The following is a 10351-nucleotide window of genomic DNA, read 5'->3' as shown; positions in this document are numbered from 1 at the left end:
ACAAAAGGAAAAAGTAAATATACCCAAAACACCAATATAACTTATTGTCAAATGAGAGATGTTACTTTCATTGATTAGGAACTCAGAGTAAGAAAGTCAAGAAATGAAGAACATTGTCTTTGGTTTGTTTATTTTTTCTCCTAATGTAGTAGCATCTAGCACAGTTCTAAGCACATAATCAGTGCACATTACATTCCTAGTGATTATTTCTCTACTTAATATGCAAGATGACTCTATAAATTGCTTCCTACTCATACAGTATGAAGTTTTCTGCATGATCCATATCTAATCAGAAAATACTCAAAGCCATACTACCCAAAACAATTTCTAGATTCAACACAATTCCTACCAAAATACCAATGATGTATTTTACAGAAGTCAAACAAATGATCCAAAAATTTATATGGAACCATAAAAGACCCCAAATAGCCATAGCAATGTTGAGAAAGAAGAACAAAGTATGAGACACAAGGCTACAGTAATCAAAGCAGCATGGTACTGGCATAAGAACAGGCATACAGATGAATGGAAGAGAACAGTGAGCCCAGAAATAACCTAAGCCTTTATGGTCAATTTATAATTGACAAAGGAGGCAAGAATATATTAGTACAATGGGGCAAAGACCATCTAATCAATAAATGGTGTTGGGGAAATTGGGCAGATACGTGCAAAAAAAAAAAATGAAACTAGGCCACCTTCTCACACCATACACAAGAATAAACTCAAAATGGATTACACAGACTTAAATGTTAGCCCTTGCCAGGTGGGTAAGTTGACTGGCACATCATTCCATACAACAAAAGGCTGCAGGTCTAATTCCTGGTCAGGGCACATACCTAGGTTGCAGGGTTGATACATAGCTGGGACACATACCGGAGGTAAATGATCAATGTTTCTCTCTAACATTGATGATATTCTCTCTCCCTCCCTCCCTACCTACCTCCTATCCTCCTTCCCTTCCTCTTCCCTCTCTCCTTCTCTAAAATCAATAAAAACATCCTTGGGTGATGATTAAAAAGAAAAGACAAATGTTAGACTTGAAACCATAACATCCTAAAAGAAAACATAGGCAGTAAAATCTCACATTTCTCTTAGTAATATTTTTCTAATACTAGTATATTTCCTTGGGCAAGGGAAACAAAAGAAAAAATAAGAAAATGGGACTACATTAAACTAAAAAGGTTTTTACAGCAAATGAAGCTATCAACAAAATGAAAAGAGAACCCATTGAATGAAAGAAGATATTCCCCAATGATACATCTGATAAGGGGTTAATATCCGTCAATCATGTGTGGAATTTAATGAACAAATTGAAACAGAGACAGAATCATAGATAGAAAATAGACAGACAACTCTGGTGGGGGGTAGGTATTAGGGGGGGCAGTGTGGAGGGATTGAGCAAAAAAAGAGAACTCCTAAACATGGAGAAAATATGATGATGGGGGGGGGAGGGTGGAGAGAGCATAGAGGGGGTAAATGATGATGGGAAAGAATAAAATAATAATAATACTTTTTTTTCAAAATAATCAGAAAACATTTATTATACTGAAATGTATACATCCTACTAAAAAAAAAATAGTGCCCTGGCCGATGTGGCTCAGTTGGTTAGAGTATACACTTGTGCACCAAAAGGTCATAGGTTCCATTCCCAGTCAGGGCATGTACTTAGGTTAAGGTTTGGTTCCCGGTTGGGGCATATTCAAGAGGCAAGCAATTGATGTTTCTCTCTCACAGGGATATTTCTCGGTCTCTCTCTCTCTCTCTCTCTCTCTCTCTTCCTCTCTCTCTAAAATCAATAACCTTATCCTCGGATGAGGATTTAAAAATAAAAGTAGCAAATTTGCTGGCACCATAACTTAACTTGTTTCACTGGGATAGAATAATGCTCAACACCACTTGGTGTAATTTCAAGTTTGATGAGCTTTTAATTATTTTACCCCACTTCTAAAACCCGATGAGGAATTCAAAATAGCACACAGCATTAAATGGCATTTATTGCTCCATAAATCTTGAGACTCAAAAAATGAATGGTAAATAGACAAGCAAAACTAAAACAATTAATAGAAGCTCACGTCTTTCCCAAGTGATTGGTACAGAAGACATGTGGTCATACAAAAGCCTAAAGGGAAAATGACAGAACGGATGGCACTCCTATTTTAGGGTCTATAGGAGTTATAGATATTTTTAAAACAAAGATAGAAATATTTACACACAGTGTTTCGTTGTATCAGACAAACTCCTTTATGAATAAAATAAAATGTCAAAGCTTTTACCCACTGAAGTAGTTTATCTTCTGGGAAAGATTTTAAATTCAAAATTACTCCTTCCTACTTCTGCCTAAACAAAGATAAGGATCAAATAATACATTCAAAACCAAGACACCTAGTTAAATGGACAGAGATGCTATAATTAAAATGGAAGTGAAGTTTAAAAACAAATTGGGTGTGCTATACCAGAGACCTCAAAAATGCTTGCTGATGAATTTTGGGAAACGCTTTGCGTGAAGGGAAGAGATAAAGATAGTAGGAAAAATTGCAAAAACAATGGGTTCCCTTTGAAAAGCATACTGGCAGACAAGCATTTGGTTTTGTGAAAGAGGCAATCTTTTTACATAAAAAGAAACTATTATGAGGTATATATAAAAAAGCTTCCAAATAATACCAGAATATTTACTCATGATTGCACTAAAGCTCAATATTTCAGAATTGTAAGGAATTTTCATGGTACAATTTAGTATTTGATTTATGATGTGTAATGTTCCAAGAATAATTTCAACTTGTTGAACAAAGACCCCTTAACACCAAGTCAGAAACTATACTTTTTCTCCTGCTTAGGTCACTTACTTTCAATGTCTAGGATAGAGCTTTAAAAATGTTTAAGGGGATGGTGCCAGGTGAGTTAGGAAGGGCAGTCGAAGACAGAGGGATGGGGGAAAAGAGAAAGAAAAACACATAAGTTTAAAGGGCAATGGGGCTTCAAAAATGAACACCAGAAACAAAAAGCTAAAAATGGAAGAAGTAAAAAGCTTTTCAATAAATCTGTGACAAAGCAAAGCACAAAAGTCTTTGTACTTATTAAGATTTACACTGATCCTCTCACCAAGGTACTCTTGATAATGCAGCTCCCTTCCAGCTGTCTTCCTGCTTGGCTCTTCCCCAATCTGGCATGATTACATAAGACTCACACTCATAAATTTCTTCTGAGAAGGTGCCAAACCTGACCACCAATAACGGTATCAATGCATCACATCTCTCTGTAGATTCCATGCTAGCTCCACAACAGCACTGTCCCACAGCTCCAGGTCAGCAGAAGGTTCAGGCAATAAAGGCCAAACTGGCACAGGAAGGTAAATATCCACAAGTACGTTTTTATACTCATTTCTAAAGTGCATTCAGTGGAAAAATACAGCAAAGGCTGCTTCTAGGAACTCTATGAGCCTCTGCCAGAGAAGCAGGCAGCCCTGCCGGCACCCTGGCCTTCAAGCACACGTGCTGTCCGGATGTGCCTACACTCACAAGGATGCGTGGCTATGGCAGTGACAGTGAGGCGATTCACCTCTCATACAGCTCATTAGAAAGGTCATCTTGTGTTTCCAATATGAAATATTTCATACAGTAGTTTCTAATCCCAAGACTTCTTGGATTCAGTATTCACACACTTTTAAGTGTGACTTTATTTGGAACTAAATATAGTTCAGACTACATAAGACATCAATCACCTCAAAATTATGTGGATACCACCACTATTTTCAACTTTTACTGTGGAGAATAGACAAAAAAATCTCATCCTAAAAGTTCTGAACCAACTGGTCTCTAAGAAAAATGTGAATATCAGTAGGACCCTGCCTGTAAACCTGGTTATTTTGGTAGAAAGGAATATTAAACAGCAACGCAAGTTTTTGAGCAACTTCTAGGGCAACCATTTCTTCCAAGTAGATTGAATGATAAACGGAGGGTGTCCCACAGCCATTCTCAGCTCCACTGCCTGCAACCTGCTGCTACCCGGCTGCTCCTGGCAGACATAGATGGTTAAGCATGGCCTAACCGACCTTGACTTCAGTGAATTATAGAGCTGAATTCCATCCGCTGTACCACAAATTTGGACTAAATCTTCTTTTGTCAGTTTTAATAAGTCAGCAACTGAAAAATTGGAAAACAGTCTTGTGTAGGAAGAGAATCTGTTTTTGAGCAGCCACTGCTGTTTCCTGGGTCGTGTCTGAAGGCTGAAGTTGTTCACTAGAAGTCTGTGAAACTCCATCTCCCTGATGATTTGGGGAAGAATTACTGTCGGGGACACTGCAAGTGCTCCTCTGTGGGAAGGTAAAGGGGGCATTATAGAGGGGCTATTGTTCACATAGCCTGGGGGTATCTAGCACATAGCATGTGGGAGTATCTGGCCATGGAGAACACTGTGAGGATTGTGGTACCATAGGATGCCTGATACTTTTCCTTTTCGTGAGGAGTTCTCTTCTCCATCTTCTCTCAGTCATTTTTTTGTTTCAAGTCTGCACTTTTTGGCTTAAAAACTTTGATTTGGCAGCTAGCTGAGTGTAGATGATTTATGTGTTCTCCATTTTCATTCTGCTTAAAGCTGTCTACCTGGATGCTAAAAGACACTCCCTTTTCACCTCCCTGCTTCCATGCAGTAAATTCTGTGCTGATGCAGTGCACCTGAATGAAAGCAGATGTGTGTTTCACAGGGTCCCACAGAAATCCAACTGCATTTAACTGGCTTGGATTTGTCCTTATGTCAATTATTCCCACAGACACTGGAATTTCTAAATCAAGAAGTCTTTCTCCTGGGCGATTCCACTTTTAACTTTTAAGTTGTTGATGCTCTGTATACTGTCTATCATGGAATATAACCTTTAAGATACTCTTTACCAAATTTCCAATGATCTCAGGCATATCTCCCATTTCTGATTTTCCAGCATCCGTATTTCATAAGACTGACCTTGGTTCAGGTAAATTAGCATTTCATCATGCAGTTTTACTACTGGAGACACTGCAGCACACACATCACATACTGAAAAGGAAGAGGGGGGATAGGTTCACCTTCCATAGCAAGGCTGGAATCTTCCTGCTTGAAGATGGGCAAGCCAAGACATAACTCATGCTGTAGGCGCTAGTGTCGCTCCTGCCCAATGCCAGAGCGGTTGGCATTGAAGTTGTGCACGAACCTGGACTCGATCACCTCGTCCATCTTGAGTATCCAGGCCATCTTCCAGCCTCACTGATGCTAGGCACAAAGAGGCCAGTATCTGCGGGAGCGTCCTGGGGGCGGGGAAAGGGGGGGGTTCAGGCAAAGACTTCAGCATGGACAGAGCAAGGCAAGGAACTCCAGCGGGAGTGGCAGGGACAGGGGCAGCACCTACATCCCTGACGCCAGCCCCACACCTCATGCCACTGCCTCATACCACCCACCCCCTGTGTTCTAGTGCTGCAGCCTCTGACAATCACCCCACCAAATCCAAGGCTGCAACCTTCCCAGGAATGCATGGGGGTGGGAGTTCATCCTGCTGTGACAACCCTACACAGACATAAGTAACTCCTATAAGCAGGAAAAAAATAATTGTTCCCTAATAATTTTTAAAAGTGAACATCCAAGACAGAAACTCAGATTCTAGAAAATGTTAATAGTCCCTGAGGAAAAAAAGGAGTGGATAAAGGAGCTTGAGGAGATGAGCCTTCGACCAATCCCAGGCTTGGACCACCTGCCCAGGCTCTACCAGCTGGCTAACCCCGCCTACACTGCTTTTCCAGCACAAAGGCAATGTCCAAAATTTATAAAGAACTCAAACAACTCAACACCAAAAAACAACAATCCAATTAAAAACTGGGCAGAGGACATATATATCCATATGTTCATTGCAGCATTTACAATAGCCAAGATATGGAAGCAACCCAAGTGTACATCAATAGATGAAAGATAAAGAAGGGGGTGCATATAATGCAATGGATAGAACTCAGCCATAAAAAAGAATGAAATCTTGCCATCTCCAACAACATGGATCAGCCTAGACCATCCCGCGGGCCGGATCCGGCCTGTTTGAAATGAATAAAACTATTGAAAAAAAAGACCGTACCCTTTTATGTAATGATGTTTATTTTGAATTTATATTAGTTCACACAAACACTCCATCCATGCTTTTGTTCCGGCCCTCCGGTCCAGTTTAAGAACCCATTGGGGCCCTCTAGTCAAAAAGTTTGCCCACCCCTGCCTTATCCCCTTCCCGGCCTCATCTCCCTCTTTCACCTTTGCTCGCTCTGCTGCAGCCACATAGGGCTCGCTGTTTCTCTAAGGCACCAGGCATAGTCCTGCCCCAGGGCCTTTTCAAAGGCTATGCCCTTTGCCTAGAAAACTCATCCTCCTTATCTGTCATTTGCTTCCTTGGCTCTTTCAAGTTTTTGCTGAAATACCTCCTCCTCAATGAGGCTTCCCTTGATATTTGAGGGAGGCCTGAGAGAGGGTAGGAAGACAGCACAGTTCAAGCAAAGGCCTGGTGTGCTCGAAGAACAGTGGGGGGTCAGTGTGCCTGGGGTGGGGCGGGTGTCATCTTTGGAGGCCTCCTCTGAAGTTATGGTAACCAGGGATTGCAACATCCTCGTTGAGTGAGCTGTGTTCTCAGGAGACAGAAAGCTCTCAGTTTGAAGGTGTCAGATGGGTACTAAATTTATCAGAACGATCACTATATAAGTTATATAAAGGTCAAATCATTGCATTGTGCACCTGAAACTAATATAATATTGTACATCAAATATAATTAAAAAATAAAAAATAAATTTTTAACATATTTTACTGATTTTTTTAGAGAGAGAGGAAGGGAGAGGGAGAGATTGAAAACATCTATGAGCAAGAAACACCATCAATTGGTTGCCTCCTGCCCCCCTCACCCCCGCCCCAAGGGGATCAAGCCCATAACCCAGGCATATGCCTGCTGGAGGCTAAGTCCAGCAGGTCATTATAAATACAAGAAGTCCTCAAAAGGTTGAATGGACTCTTTCATCAGGATTGAAAATCTGCATATTGTTACCTGCTGCTGGAACAGCCAAAGGCAATTCCCCTAACCTGATGATCCTTTATTGTTTACTAGGCCTTACCTTTAATATGTATATCTGCTTTGCTACAGGGGAAAATGTGGGAATAAAAAACCATGGGGCCGGACATTCCAGGAGCCCACATCACTAGAAAGTGGAGTCTCCCCTGGCTCCCCCATGCCTTCCAAATTTATATTTCTTGTCTAATGTCTAGTTATTCATTTAAATCGCAGCCCCTTCTCCAGATTCCTGAACCCTTAATGGTTTTTGTCTTTTTTTTTTTTTTAGTTTTATTCATTTCAAATGGGCTGGATCCGGCCCTCGGGCCATAGTTTGCCCACGGCTTCCCTAACCTGATAATCTTTTCCTGTTTGCCAAGCCGTACTTTTGATATGTATATCTGCTTTGCTAAAGGGCAAAATGTGTGAATAAAAAGCCATGGGTCCGGACATTCAGGGAGCCCACTTCACTAGAGGGTGTGCCTCCATCTGGCTCCCCCAAAATGCCTTCCAAATTTATATTTCTTGTCTAGTTGATCCATTTATACACAGCCCCTTCTCCAGATTCCTGAACCCTAGCTGCAGAAAGACCCTAGCATGTGCCCTGAACAGGCATTGAACCGGTGGCCTCTTGGTTCCTGGCTCAATGCTCAACCACTGAGCAAAACTGGCTGGGCTAAAAAAAAATTTTTTAAACAGGAAAAGAAAACTCTCCTAGTCTTTGCAAATTCGATCTGTATTGGACACTCCCTCAAAACTTAGCCACTCTCTTAACAACACTACCTTAGCTTTCACTTCTGAATTGGGCTGAGCCAAAAGATCAGCCACAGGTGAAAACTTAAGGCCTTCACAGGTTTTCTATGACCATAAACATGAATTTTCAGATTCCCTATTATTTGTGGGAGCTTTTCAATTATTTTATTCTTCAAATTAACTCACTCCCCAGATTTTCCACTCAGGCTTTCAATATGTCTATTGTTTCCTCCAATTGTAATATTTTGCTCCAGGCAGCAGCAGATTGTTCACTTGCCTTACAGTGTTTGTTTGTTTGTTTTGACAAACACCCTGTGTTTAGGACTTTTCTGCACTGAGAGAGTTCTGAGTTAGGAAAACAAACAAACCCTTGTGTCAGGCCTTTAAAGGAACCTTCAGTTAGGTCAAAGCAGACACATACAAGTTCTTAGGAATAAGCTCTACTCTGCTCCCTCTGAAAATAGGAGCCTACACCAAGAATGTGAGTGTTGTCTTTAAAGTAACTGCTATGCTAGGGAGTGGAATGTTGAAAGGCTAATTAAAACACCACAAAGCTCTACATCCATGTTTAAGTCACCTTTTTCTTTATTCAGTTATTGCCTGATTCCTGTAAATATTTGCTTATTTACGAATTCCAAAAAAGTTGATTTTGACAGTTTGCACTCATTTTTTCATTGTTTAAGACTAGAGGCCTGGTGCATGAACTCATGCACCACTGGGGCCCCTTCATCCTGGCCTGCGGGATCGGACCAAAACCAGCTCTCTGACATCCCTCAAGGGGTCCCAGATTGTGAGAGGCGCAGGCCAGGCTGAGGGACCCCACCAGTGCATAGTCAGGGTTGGGTAGGGACCATGGGAGGACTCCAGGGCATGTCTGGCCCAACTCACTCAGTCCCAACTGGCTGGACCCCAACAGCAACCTAACCTACCAGTTGGAGCGTCTGCACCCTGGTAGTCAGTGCACATCATAGCGACTGGTCAACCAGTTGACTGCCCCCTGGTGGTCAGTGCACGTCATAGCAAGCAGTTGAGCGACTTTAGCATATCATTAGCATATTACGCTTTTATTGGTTGAACAGCCAACCAGACAACTGGACACTTACCATATTAGGCTCTTATTATATAGGATACTGGCCCTTGGAGTTCTGCCGGGGTTCTTGTTCTGGCATTAAGAAGGGTTCAGCAACCTGGAAAAGGGGCTGGTGTAACTAAGTAAGACTCGAGACAAAGCATAATTTTGAAAGGCATTTGGGGTCAGAGGAGCCTAGGTAAAGAAACTAAGGTCTCCTCAGTTGTTCAGGTGTTTGGCCAGTAGGAGGCAATAACATGTAGATTAAGATGCCCTGAGCGGTCTGGCAGCAAACAATCATCCCTTTTCAGGTTTGGGGAAATGCCCTCAGCCATTCATTCCCAACAGGTGACAACATATGTGACTCAGCCCTTGTTGAGTCACCAAGTTTCATCAACCTTTTCATGAAACTCTTGCAATTATGACATGCTGGAATTGGCTTCCGGCAGAGTTCCCTTATCCACAATTTTCATTCTTGGATCATTTTATGAAAGTAGCAGATGGATATGGTCAGGAAGGAAAGTAGATGCAAGTATCAAAAGTGATATAACTCACTTTTGCTTGTGTACTATTTTAATAATTATGAAGCATTCCCACCATGGTGACTATATAAAGAAGTATGACAGATGTGATTCTCATGATAGTTCATATTGTTGAAGGCCAAGTCATCTTCTCTTTTTGTGATATTAGTAATGAAGGGATAAGAGGAAACTGTGTTTTTGCTAGAGAATCTATATGTAGAAGATATCAGAAGCCTAATCAGATTTGGAAGAGAATTTAGAGATAAGCAAGTAATGTTGCAATTTGGGGGTTTCTGCAACCAAGTTCTAACATTTGAGAAGAAAAAAGAGGAAGCAAAATTGGGAACAGGGTAAAGTCAAATTGTGATACAGACCTACAAAATTTTACCATAAGTAGAATTTCTAGTCTACATTAGAAACATGTTAATATATTTGGCACTGTTCCATATGCAGATAGCACTTTAAAGAGAGGTATATAATATAAAGTTTAAATTGATTCCTAGATAGCAAGAGAGATATACATTATTAAGAAAATCTCTAAGCCCTTCACTGGTGCTTAAGAAAGTAGATTTTAAGTCAACTTATATTTCAAAGAAAAATAAAGAAGCCTGAAAATGGAAGCAAGCTCTGCAGAGAAGTTGTGCTAAGATGAGAGATCCTATATAATAAGAGAGAAACATGTAAATTGACCATCCCTTTGCTATGCTCACCAGCCAATCAGGAGTGAATATGCAAATTAGCCCAACAAAGATGGTGGGTTAATTTGCATACACAGGCGCAGGGCTGAGAGCAGAGTGGGAGAGCCGGCAGCTTGGGGCAATGTGGCTTCCTTGGTCACTCCCCCAAGCCGCTGGGTGGAGAGCAGAGCAGAAGAGCCAGAGGCTTGGGGGTACGTGGCAGAGTGGGAGGCCATGGGATGGAGACAGGGAAAACATAGAGTGCGGGGAGCACCAGGAATGCTGGGAATCGTAG

General features: G+C 41.3%; 1 pseudogene; it reads right to left on the bottom strand.

Annotated features, from left to right (window-relative positions):
• Positions 1-3714: 3714 nt before the first annotated feature.
• Positions 3715-5220, bottom strand: LOC102751965 (annotated as a pseudogene).
• Between the last annotated feature and the right edge of the window lie 5131 nt (positions 5221-10351).

The sequence above is a fragment of the Myotis davidii genome, unplaced genomic scaffold (assembly GCF_000327345.1).
Source record: "Myotis davidii unplaced genomic scaffold, ASM32734v1 scaffold1615, whole genome shotgun sequence".
Taxonomy (NCBI): domain Eukaryota; kingdom Metazoa; phylum Chordata; class Mammalia; order Chiroptera; family Vespertilionidae; genus Myotis; species Myotis davidii.
The sequence above is the reverse complement of the archived record's forward strand: the minus strand, read 5'-3'. Positions and strand labels throughout refer to the sequence as shown.